The sequence below is a fragment of the Ahaetulla prasina genome, chromosome 6 (genome assembly GCF_028640845.1).
Source record: "Ahaetulla prasina isolate Xishuangbanna chromosome 6, ASM2864084v1, whole genome shotgun sequence".
NCBI classification, from domain to species: Eukaryota; Metazoa; Chordata; class Lepidosauria; order Squamata; family Colubridae; genus Ahaetulla; species Ahaetulla prasina.
Window position 1 is genome coordinate 103,335,665 of NC_080544.1, and position 9,768 is coordinate 103,345,432.

Consider the following 9,768-nt stretch of genomic DNA (forward strand, 5'->3'; position numbering starts at 1 on the left):
GTAAACTCATGTTTACTTCTAGGTTGAGGATTAGGCCAAAAATACATTACAGAACAACAAAAAAATGCAGCCGTACTTGTACATAGTTTATATCAAATGAAGCGCATGCTGTTCGGGACAATAAAGCAGATAATGGCCTTAGCCAACAAAAATTGCGTCTGAATTCTTGATTTCAATCAAACGGCTTGGTGGTCCAAAATGCCACAAAAGGACCATTGAAAACATTAGCTCCCACATTTTTCACCAGATTAAAAAGTCTGGCTTTTTCTTTTTCTTTGTGTCAACAATGAATTCCACAATTTGAGAATGCTTCTCTGGATCCCTGCAGATAGGTTATAAGGTTATCTTCCCCTCCCCATGTTTTAGGGTGCGGTTGCCCCAAATGGCAAGCCTCTTGCTTCCAAAATTAAGCAATTATCAGAAACCCCCCACTATGTAAACACTCTGGCACTTGCATACCTTTTAGGACAGGAGTCTCCAACCTTGGCAACTTTTAAGACTTGTGGACTTCTGGCTGAGGAACTCTGGGAGTTGAAGTCCACAAGTCTTAAAATTGTCAAGGTTAGAGACCCCCTGCTTTAGGAAGGTCAGTTCCTTTTATTTATATTTTTATGCTGATTTTTCCCCCCCTGTTAAGAGCCAAGAGAGTGATTGCATACAGCAGTGGTTTTCAAACCAGAGAACTTTTAAGATGTGTGGACTTCAACTCCCAGAATTCCCCGCTGGCTGGGGAATTCTGGGAGTTGAAGTCCACACCTCTTAAAAGTTCCCAAGCTTGAGAAACACTGCCATATCTTAGTAGCGTTCTGGCCGAGTGCCATTCATTTCAAGGGAGTAGACCAAGCAGAGCTTTTCGGGGAAATGCCCCTCACAATCAGCAGCCTGCACTGACTTCAACATGTTTAATGTGTCCCCCTTATTTCAAACATCATTTACTCATTTTATTTCTATCTTATCTTTCTACCCGGAGTGCTTATTTAAAGGAGCATCATTTCATCACCGTCATAGATCCATAGATCACTCATAGCCATCCTTTCCATTCTGGTTTGTCTCCCCCACCCACCACAAACACACCCAAAAAAAAAACAACCCCCAACTAAAGGATACAAAATTTAAAAAATCAAAACTCCAAGCATTTATTTAAATCCACATCATTGTGCGATTCATGCTTCCGCTTTGGTTTTGTATGACATTAGTATTTAACTTTTTTTCTTCGCAGATGTTACAATTCTTACTGGAACTGACTTCCGTGTGTTTTTTTTTTAAATTCCCATTTCTTTCTTGTCCCTCCTCAGTGTGTGTAAGGGTGCAGAAGAAGCATGCATTTAAACAAATTCAGGAAGAGTTTAAGACTCCGTCTGTCCAAGCCGGGTATCAGTTTCTAACTAAGGGGCAAAAGTAACAACCGAGTGAAGACCTGTTTCCTTCTCCTCTTGTTTGTTCTATGACCAGCAATTCGGGGTCAAAATAGAAGGAAAGCAAATGTATTTTTACGTCGGATCACAATTAAGTTTCGTCCTTTCTTTCTCTGAATGTTTGTGTCTTTCAGTAAACTCATGTTTACTTCTAGGTTGAGGATTAGGCCAAAAATACATTACAGAACAACAAAAAGGAAATGCAGGAAATTCCTGTGAAATGAATGAATTGCCGCAGATTAAGCAATAACATTTGAGATAAGCCAAGGAAGGAAGATGATTTTTCTTCATTATATTTTTTTGGGGACGATGGGAAAAGTCTTTTACGGATCTGCAGGACACGAAAACAAAGCCATTTCCCCCCCCCCCCATCAAGACCAATAACTTCATGAACATGTAATTTTTCTTGGCAGCTATACCGAAATGGATTGTCACATTTTGTGGAATAGTTTTCAACTTCCCAGTTGAAGCTACTGCTCTGTCAACAACCCGCTTTAGTATTTTTCTCCACTGCTTTCCACCGGGTTGCAGAATTCCCTATTTCCAAACAAAGACACCATGGATGTTGCGTTCGGTCTTTGTCCTGGCGGGCAGAGTGGAGCATCTCGCCCATAACGCACAGTGGGGTAAAGGATTCGGGACAGAAGGATCTGTGAAATGACATCGAAAAACTCGGAAAGCGCGTCGGATCTGGGTTGGTCTCAGGAATTTCTACGTCAGTTGCAGGATGAGGTGTGAAGGGGCATGGAAAGCCAGTCTTCTCCATGCTCACTGAAAATGAAGCAAGTGCCATTTTTCTCTCTGCCGTAGGATGGCCCAGGTTTAATTCCCCCCAATTTCCAGTGAGGCATGGTATCGTTTTACATGACGCATACAAAAAGTTGGCAATCGTTGGGGGACCGACCATCCCTCAGAATATGGCTGTTTAAAAGAAATAACGTAGGTTGACATCCGTCCTCACATTCAGCCACCATAGGTACACAAAACCCACATCACAAATTCACTTATTTAATCTCTTACTTCTTGATCTTATAGAGCAGGGGTCTCCAACCTTGGCAACTTTAAGACGTGCGGACTTCAACTCCCAGTGTTCCTCAGCCAGTTTAGCTGGCTGAGGAACTCTGGGAGTTGAAGTCCGCACGTCTTAAAGTTGCCATGGTTGGAGACTCCTGCTATAAAGATAGATGCCTCCTCAAATTCAGCCCATTGTCTTTGCAACAAAAATAAATAAATAAATTCTACTTTCTCACCTGTGAAATGGGTACCAGATTGGTTTTTTTTCTCCCCCATATGAACTTAAAACTTAAGGAGATTCCTAGTGGAGGAATTTCCTGATGGTAAGAACTGCTAACTGGCTCCCCCAAATGCTTTAGCAGGGTTCCTGCACCAGACAAGGGGCTGAATTAAATGATCTTGGAGATCCAAAGCACCTGAGGGTAGAACAAGAAGCAATGGGTGGAAACTGATCAAGGAAAGAAGCAACTTAGAACTAAGGAGAAATTTCCTGACAGTTAGAACAATTAATAAGTGGAACGACTTGCCTGCAGAAGTTATTATTGTTATCCCTTCCAACTCTATAGTTCTATTCTTTTATTCCAGTATGTCCTATTAAGAAAGGTGGGGGGGCTGTTATATATTTTGATTAGTTTGGGGCTTTAAGACAGGTATGGAAGTGCAGCTGAACTTGTATAAACTCAGTAAATCAATCACACTCAGGGAAAAAAAAAGACGCATTTTAGATTGCTAAACATTGCCCAGCATTCCAAAGAACATAAATGTACACACACACACCATTGTTGTTTTTTCCCCAGTTTGAACTTTTCTCAGGATAAAAAGAATTGGCATTTGTTTGAAAACGATGTCTGGATTTTCTGTGTTTTTAACAAGTGATCGGAGACTTGAGCGTAAAACTTCAGTGTTCATAATTAGTCATTCCAATACTGGGTTTCTATGTACGGAAAATAGGAGGAGGAAGGGGTATTATGCAGTGGTGAAATCCAAATTTTTTTTTTACTACCGGTTCTGTGGGCGTGGCTTGGTGGGCGTGGTAGGGAAGGATACTGCAAAATCCCCATTCCTTCCCCACTCCCGGGAAGGATTTTGCAAAATCTCCATTCCCACCTTACTCTGGGACCAGCCAGAGGTGGCATTTGCTGGTTCTCCGAACTGATCAAAATTTCCGCTACCGGTTCTCCAGAACCTGCTGGATTTCACCCCTGGTATTATGTATGTTCCCTGCTATGAATTACTTACAAAATTAATAAAGGCAGGTTAAAAATGTATCAGAAATGGAGTTACAACCAATGATGGGGGAGATGTGATACATCGACATCAAACATACAGCTAGTCCTTGACTTGCGATGATGGTTGAGCCCAAAATTTCTGTTGTTAAGCGAGACATTTGAAGTGAGTTTTGTCCCACTTATGACCTTTCTTGCCAGTTCTCAAGCGAATCATTACAGTTGCTAAGTTACTAACGTGGTTGTTAAGTGAATCTGGCTTCCCCATTGAGTTTGCTGATCAAAAGGTCACCAGAGGTAAAACACATGACCTTGGGACAGCAATGGTCATAAGTACGAACCAGCTGCCGAGCGTCTGAATTTTCATCACATGGTCATGGGGATGCTGCAGCGTTTGTAACTCTGAAAAATGATCGTAAGTCATTTTTTTTTAGTAATTTTGAACCGTCACTAAATGAACGGTTTGTAAGCCAAGGACTACCTGTACATATATTTTGTTTTTAAGTATTGTGTTTTTTTATTCAATTTTGTGCATAGGGTTATTGTCAAGATTGCTTTCTTGGATTGTTGAGAATTGTGTTTATTTCAGTGATTAATGTTAGCTAAATCTGTCTGAAAAAATGGATTAGTTCAACCGGATGAACTGTCTACCAGCGATCTTGAGTATTGCCTCAAACTAAGCCACAACATGCTATTTTTGCTGAACAAGACACAATTGTAGCCATCAAGCTGTGTACTTAGTTTAGTTTAGTTTAGTTTTATTAAATTTTTATACCGCCCTTCTCCCGAAGGACTCAGGGCGGTGTACAGCCAAAAGGTAAAAAACATGGAAAAATACAGTTAAGACAACAATTTAAAACCGAGCAAATTAGAAGAAATGGCCAGTATTAAAAAATTTAAAATTTAAAATTTCAAACCCTAAAATGATAAAACCCCAATTAAAAAATTTAAAAAATATTAGGCCAGTCCCACTTGAATAAATAAGTGTGTTTTCAGCTCACGGCGGAAGGTCCGAAGATCAGGCACAGGGGGAAGTTCGTTCCAGAGCGTAGGAGCTCCCACAGAGAAGGCCCTGTGCCTGGGGGCCGCCAGCCGACATTGTTTGGCGGACGGCACCCTGAGAAGACCCTCTCTGTGTGAGCGTACGGGTCGGTGGGAGGCATACGGTAACAGCAGGCGGTCCCGTAAGTACCCGGGCCCTAAGCCCTAATGCTCTAAATCAGGAATATCCAGCTTTGGCTATTTTTAAGACCTGGTGGACTACAACGCCCAGAATTCCCTAGCCAGCCATTATGGATGGGGAATTCTGGGAGCTGAAGTCCACAAATCTTAAAGATGTCAAGGTTGGACACACCTACTCTAAGCCATGCCAGTGTCCGGTTGTTGTTTTTCCAGAATTCTTCCTATGCCATTGACTTAATGTGGGAGTCTGTAGATATTTGTCTACAAATAAATTGATTTAGGACTGGAGTTAAGTAGGTGATCCAAAATATATATGTTGCATGGAGAAATACTCTGTTTCAATACCGGGAATGTTGAAGTAGATTCTGTTGAAACCTAGGAATTCAACTGCTGGTTGAATGTTATGCTACAGGTCATCCTCGCCAAACAATCACAATTGGGACTGGCAACGCCATTTCTAAGAGAGGCAGTCGTTAAATGAATCACCCAGGGTCATGAAGTGAGACTTTGTGACTTGTGATTTCAGTGCACGCCTTGCTTGTCCATTGACTTTGCTTGTCCGAGGTCAGGAATGGTAATCCTGTGATAGCAGGACATGAGATCATAAATCCCCACCAGCTGCAGTGTGACCCAGAGAGGCTGCAAATAGCGTTAAGTTTGAGAACTGGTTATAAAGTCAGTTTTTCAGCGCCATCATAACTGGTTGCAAAACAGGACGGTTGTTAACTGAGGACTATTGAGATTTGATATATTACAGGACAGTTTCTTTTAATACGTATTGTCATTGTAGTAAATCTACTAATGAAACTCTCGTTGTTGCAATATGGAGATTGCAGGTTCTTCAAAGTACCATAACTAAACATTTACTAAAGATCACCAGCCATCCTAGGACAGATCCGCTACAGCAGCTGAAGTAGAAGGTATAATTGTAAAAGCTGCTTTTAGTTCTTAGTGGTGGATGGAATTAAAGGTAGATCCTAGCTCTAGAAAAAAAAAACCTACTGCCTAAATTGGTGGTGTCACAATTTAAAAAAAAATTGCTAGCAGTTAATGTAAAGAATGCAGCTACTTCGCACATTTGGTCCTTTGTCTTGTTCTGTATTTTAGAGATTCTCGAGATAAATTCTGATGTTCTGAAAGTTAAAAATGTTTTTAAAGCTTCATCCTCTATAAACAATAACACATTTAAGTTTGTGGTCCTATGTGTATTTAATCTGGGAGGAGCTTCCATTGAACATAATCCTGCTTAATTGTGGAGGAGGGGGGAACATAAAGGAATATGCTTTGATTAATAAATTGATTTCACCAGATTAGAGCCGAATGCCTGGTTTTAAAGAAACCCAACATAATCGACAGTACTATTTTTTGTACTTTCCCGATGACTGGCCATTGTTTAAGAGAAACCCGTCCTTGTTTTATTTTAGTAGTAGATGGAGATTTGTACGCTCCCCTTTGTTTGTAAAAATGCTATATTTTTGAATTTTAGATTGCAAAAATAACATCATTCCCACTATGCCAAAGATGGCGTCCTTAAATGTACTTAATTGACTCTGCCCTTATGCTCTTGAAGAATGAACCTGAGGGATGATCTGTTTTTAAACAAGCATGATTGGGTTTATCAGCCTTAAATTTTGGAAAGGGAAAGCTGAATATTCCAGCTGGGAGGATAGAACTCATTTTGAGTTGCTTCAGTCGTGTGCAGCAGACGGCGTGGAACAACTGGAAGCTGGAGCAATCAATCCCTGGTCCAAAGGACTCGTGACTTCAGACACTGTGGCCACCCCGCCATCATATTAAGATGCTTTGTGGCAAAACAGTCAAATGCAGCTTCCTGTACTGCTATATTACATTGTTATACCAAAAAAAAATTATGGCAATTATATTTATTGAATAAAATCTTATGACTTTTTAACTGCCTTGATTTTATTTCTGAGCAATTCAGGGATGAAGAATTGCAAGTTGAACGCAGCGCGTCTTATAAAAAAGGCTGCCCACGGACGGACGGACTTAAAGAAAGGAACCAGAGTTTTTGGACAAAACGCAAACCTTGATTCCTGGCTAAAGAATGTTTAAACTTTCATCCAGCTTTTTGTTTTCAAACTCTTTACATATTTGAATGCCTGTTGCTCCCGCAAACGTGTATCATTTTCCTTCCATTAACCCTCCCAAAAATTCCAGGTCCATTTACCGACACTGAATCTAATTCAACCCACATTTGAATGGCATGCGAATGATATGATACGAGGTTTGAAATGTTTCTTTCTCAGACTTGCCTCAGAGCAAATGCCTTCACTACGTTGTCCCTCCACACACACAGTCTGATCAGATGAAGATTTGGCAGATACATTTGTGCTACTCTTTTCAAGAGTTGACTCACCTGGAGTACCAATATTTTGAGCCATACATTAGCCAATGTTATTTGAACTCAGAAAATGAAATCCAATGAACTGGTTAATCAGGTTTTATGAATGCAGCCATAGTGTAAAGAAAGGTCCTTTGCCTGTTGTTTCTCTTAATGATGGAGATTATTTTGACACCTGGCTTTAATTGGTGGCATCAATCTTTGTTGACTCAGCGTTATATATATATAAAAAAAGCAAAACCCCAGCAATGCACCTGTCTAGGATAGACTGCCAAGAAAATTGCATCCTTCTAATCAGGCATTGAGCTAGACTCTAAATCAGTGGCTCTCAACCTTTATAGTGCTGCGACCCCTTTAATGCAATTCCCCACGATGTGGCGACCCCTTTAATAGGATTCCCCACAATGTGGCGACCCCAACCCCAAAATTATTTTCGTTTTGGATTTATCGCGCCTGAAGCCGTATTGGCTAGCGGTCTGAACTGCTTGCGATTGCCTTGAGGACGGAGGCTTTAAAGCGGAGACTCCTCCCCTATTAAGTTTATTGCGCCTGAAGCCAGATTAGGCTAGCGATTGGGAGTGATTGCAGCTGGCTTGAGGGAGACATCAGAGCAAAGATTTCTCTCTTTTTTAATTCATCGCGCCTGAAGCTGAATTCGGCTAGCGATTTGAAGAGCCTGCAGCTGGCTTGTGGACTCAACCATTGGAGCGCGATTCTTCGACTCGCAAGTATACTTTCCATATTTTCAATGGTCTTAGGCGACCCCTGGCAAATCGTCATTCGACCCCCAACGGGGTCCCGACCCACAGGTTGAGAACCCGCTGCTCTAAAGTCATTTTTACTCTGCTTTTTAGATCCGAGGATGAACATTTCATAGCACTTGAAATACCTGTTCCTTTTTTTTTTATTGTAGTAATAGATTTGGCACTCTCTCAGAATCCATTACCTGCTGCAGGTTAATACTCCCTGCCTTTTCCTAATGACGAATAGCTGTTTTATTTCTGCAATGGGCTGACAGGGGCTTTTTTTAAAACCACTGGATCCCTAAAAACCACAGGCCTAGCATCTGAGGTACATGATGTGCAGGCAATGTTTAAGTTGAGACTCAAAGGTGCCTTTCCAAAAGGCAACTGGACTTTGTTGTTTTTCCCGCCAAAGACGTTTTGCTTCTCATCCAAGAAGCTTCTTCAGTTCTGGTTAGAATTCTTCAGTTCTTCAAGCAGCTTCTTGAATGAGGAGTGAAACGTCAAGGCAAAAAAAAAACAAAAAAACAAAGGAAGTTCAGTTGTCTTTTGGAAAATCCTTTTGGGACAACCATGACTCGGATGACTAAGAATCTCCACAGACGCTCAGTTGAGAATTCCCGGCAGCTGTCCTTATGCTGGGCTTGAAAGATGTGGCCATTCCTCCTTGCAATGGTCAAAATGCAGGTAGTCCTCAACAGGTATTTGATCACCATTCATTTAGTGACTTTTATAAAGGCTGCAGCATCCCAGGATCATGTGATCAGCAGGTGTGACCTGCCCAGCCCTCTTCCCCGTAAACCAAGTCAATAAGTGAAGCTGATTGGTTTAACAACTGCAGTGATTCGCTTAACATTGTGGCAAAAATGGTCATAAAATTGGATGCAAACCACTTGCTTAAGCAATGGAAAGTCTGGTCCCAATTGTGATTGTCGAGTCAAGGACTCAAAATACATTAAGGTCAACCTGGCATGGGTTGTGAAACACGGTGATGTGCAGCGAGACCTTGACAGGGTTTGTGGTCTTCTAGTGTAGCTCCTCCTTACCAACCGTATCAAATAATGCTCTTTCCAAACAAAATCTGAATTTTCTTCCCACTAGAGAAAAGACGAAAGATTTCCAAGAACTGCGTATTAATCCATCGTAGGCCAAATAAAGGCTGAAACTCACATTCTTTGGGTATGTAATGCAAGCAAGCGACGGACAGGAAAAACATGAGCAAAGTTGGAGAAAAGGGGAAAAAAAGGAAAAACAAGATGGACAGGAGCAGGGACAGCCATGGAATGAGGAAGAGGACTGGGTTTTTTTATGGGATCAGGTCAAAATGGTAGGCATTTAGGCCACACAGCTGCCATTCATTCAATGGCAGTCTCAACAGCAAATCAAAATCTTCATATACTGTATGCGTTTTTAATGAACATTTTTTTTAAAAAATCAAACATTATATGCACATCTTGCTCAAAAGTTGACCAACCAAAATTTTGGGTCATACTTAATGATAGATAAACGTTGTGTTTAATTCCTTTAAAATTAGGTTTTTTAAAAAAACAAAAAGTCCTTCAGAGGGGCATCACAGGGTAGTTTTGAAGAAATAAGTTACTTTATTTAGCAGGTTCACAATTCATAGCTTTGGACCAACCAAAGAAAACATCAAGGTACCACTTGTTTTTTCCCCTCACCCCACAAATTAGAAACTTCAAACCATGTTTGGGAAAAAGAAACCCTCCCGTTTGTGCAACCACAATCTATATTTTATATGGCAAGCACAATGTTAATTTGCAACATTCTCTTCTTCTTCTCCTCCTCCTCCTCCTCACCATGATCTT